Here is a 3,283-nt window from a genome sequence, read left to right on the forward strand (position 1 = left end):
GATGAATAGGGACTTAAATTAACGTTTTAAATGTCCCAGAAAAATAGAAAAAACTATGAAATCGTTGGCTTTTTGCTTGCATACTCGCACAGGGCCATGAGAAGCCGCACGCGCACCGAGGATAGGCAAGAGCGGACGCACCCGTGTATGCGGTACAGTATTTGAACAGCGTCAGTCAGCCACCTGGTATGACTGGGATATCACCGTGTTCCTCGCCCTGTTCAGATGGACCTACAGCCTAAAGACCCTATTCTTTGACCAAATACTGTTATTGCACTTTGCTCCCCCCCCCCCTAAAAAAAGGCCCGGGCCTCTGGTCAAAGAATAGGGTCTTTAGGCTGTAGGTCCATCTGAACAGGGCGAGGAACACGGTTATACCCCAGTCATACCATGTGGCTGACTGACGCTGTTCAAATACTGTACCGCATACACGGGTGCGTCCGCACTTGCCCATCCTCGGTGCGCGTGCGGCTTCTCATGGCCAGCCCTGTGCGAGTATGCAAGCAAAAAGCCAACGATTTCATAGTTTTTTCTATTTTTCTGGGACATTTAAAACGTTAATTTAAGTCCCTATTCATCTAAAATATTGAAAGGATTTGTTGAGGAATACATTTCTGCTGGGATAGTAGGGGCTACAGTGTAAATCCGTTTTCGTTCACTCCCGTGTCTGCCAAAAAATGTGGAACGCTTCACGATTTTGCGTGTCATCCTTGCGCAGGGGCCATGCTAATCTTCTCTGTATCGTTCCAATTTTAGTATATGTACCGCCGAAGCGAGTACGACGACGAGAGGAATCATCGGTGTATATATACCGCACCTCCATACATCACGTCGTCAGCGCTTTGACCCAAAGTTGCCGCTACCGTGATGACGAAACTGACGCTTTGTGTTGGAATAATATGTAACTAATGCATCAACAATAAACAGTTCCGAGCCTTTAGGTACAAGATTCTCCTTATAATTGCATTTTTAATCTCTTAAAATCGTTCTAAATATGCATAGCTCGCGCTCTTATTATAAGCCGACGCCATCTATCGGGGGAAGTGGGAACCTTAAACATGTTGCGCACAAAGCCTGCTTGGAATGACGCGACGTTTTTTTCGAAGCTTTTGCGCGCAGTTTCGAACATTGCTCCGAACTTTTAATTTCAAATGAATGATTTTGCTCATTGCAAATGGAAGCAACGTCATTCTTAATGCGAAATAATTGTGAAAGAGGTTCTCATTTGACATAATTCTGGAATGGCAGTGTTCTTCTGTTTACAGAATGTCCAACACTAGCATAAACAAATTTTAGTTTAAAGTTATTTGAAAGTTTAGAAAAATGCATTTATTGTTGAACGACATCAGGAAACACTTGATGACGGAATCTACTAGTGTTTTACAATGAAGTTGAAGGTACTCCTTGATTTCTTACCGTGAATCAACAAATAAAAATGTTTGCAGGGCACCTCTTTGCTAAGAAGAAGCGTGGAAGAAGTGTCAAAGGGCAACGAACTCCTGCGACGCCGTTCCGAAGCCGTTCTGAGGGAGCCGTTTTTACGTCATCGTATTTTCATTTTCATTTTGAGGGAGAACCATTGAGATTGCATCCAAAGTTGTTGCCTTCTCAAAATGAGCTCTTCAGTTTGTTATCGTTGCAACGAAATGGGACACTTCGCTCGTGAGTGCCCTCAAAACGGAGGTATGTATTGTTCTTTGAAAAGTATCCGCCATATCGAAATAGGCTAGATGTAATATTCGTTCCTACTGAGGTACGCCCCTATGGCGTGAATATCCGTTCTTTCAGCATTCTATTTTTCTGCTCCAACGAACTGTTAGTTCGTACATCACAAACAGATAGCTTTATCTTAACTTTGTTTGCTTTCGCCAGCCTCTGTTATTTTTCCACGACGAGAGTTTTTAACCATTTTGAACACCAAAGCGTATGTTTCAGAAAGCGCTGCACTTGGCTTGTTCCACAAGAAATGTGTTTTAGTTCTCTTTTCGGTCCAATTGATAACGTGGCCAACGTGTATTCTGACCTCCTTCCCCTATCGTCTTGTTATTTTTTTGAAATGGCGCCATTCCACTTCGCTTTTCCTTTCTCCTCTGTGAGGTCCTGCTCATCCAGGCCAGTCCCGCACAGAGTGTCAGAATTTATGGCCCAACCTTGGTCATATATAGCTAAGACAGAGTTGTTCTTGGGGTACCAAATCAATGGATGTGGTCTTAGCACATTGCCTAACACCTGGAAAAGTAGACACTTAAATTGTAATTCTCGAATCATTAATTGAGTGGCTCTGTCCAGGTCCGTGTGCTTTGCTGTGCCAATACCAATTTGTCTTGTACATGTAATTGTTTTACATGTCTCGCATGTTTTCTACTTAATGCATGACTGTCTTTTCTTTCTTATCTCCACAAAAAACAAAATGGTATTGATTAATGCCACTGCTTCTTGTCTGTTTGCATGAAATTTTCAGCGACTAACATGCGCTGTTATTCTCTTTGTGGCGTGGGCGCAGGTCATATGGAACAAGTTAAATAGTCTGATCATTTTTCAGATGCATGCTTTGCCGCAATTTGAAGAAAGTGCACTTCTCAATGGTTCCCTTTGGCTTGCTTCTTGAAAGTGGGGGGACTTATTAGATTTGAAAGAAGATCTATATGAAATCATTATGAAATCATTTTTAAATCAGCAAGTGCTCTGTAGATTCTGAAGGCTCGTGCACTCTAACCACTAGAAATATTCCTAGAAACCCATGTTCTTCTTGCACAAATTTTGTTTCATCCAGTCATATGAAATATTTTCCCTACTTAACTATAATTATTTCTGTGGTTTAAAGTCTGTGTAGTATTTCAAACGTATTTTAAAAATTGGTACATCACCTCATATTAACTATTCTTGTAGACGAAGTAGTTCTTATAAAAATCTAAATATTTATGAATATTTATGTATCACTTCTATGCAGGCTGAGGAGTTGTATTTATATCGCGGAAGTTGTGGTACTTAATATTGTTTAGATATAACTTCTATTTTAGGTGATAGAATTTCTCTGCAGACTTTCTGTTGCTCATCGGGAAAGAAAGGTGGCATGTGGAAACTTGTGGTGGTCGTCTCCTTTTGCAATCATAATTTCATATCTTCGCTCCTTCATTTACTGAAATGTTGCTAACTACTTTTAATGTAGTGGGGACATTGGCAACTGTCTTGGCTTCTTTTCTTTTCATTTGAATGCATTCATATTATGAAAAAAGATACCTACAATTATTTTTTTTTGTCATATAGCTGAGATCAAAAATTT

General features: G+C 40.5%; 1 non-coding gene across 1 annotated transcript; it reads right to left on the reverse strand.

Annotated features, from left to right (window-relative positions):
* Positions 1-673: 673 nt before the first annotated feature.
* On the reverse strand, positions 674-780 carry LOC113209703 (U6 spliceosomal RNA). Its single transcript, XR_003303590.1, has one exon. It is a non-coding gene; the product is annotated as a U6 spliceosomal RNA (small nuclear RNA).
* Positions 781-3,283: the final 2,503 nt, after the last annotated feature.

Source organism: Frankliniella occidentalis, unplaced genomic scaffold, assembly GCF_000697945.3.
Source record: "Frankliniella occidentalis isolate FOCC.00 unplaced genomic scaffold, Focc_3.1 Scaffold194, whole genome shotgun sequence".
Taxonomy (NCBI): domain Eukaryota; kingdom Metazoa; phylum Arthropoda; class Insecta; order Thysanoptera; family Thripidae; genus Frankliniella; species Frankliniella occidentalis.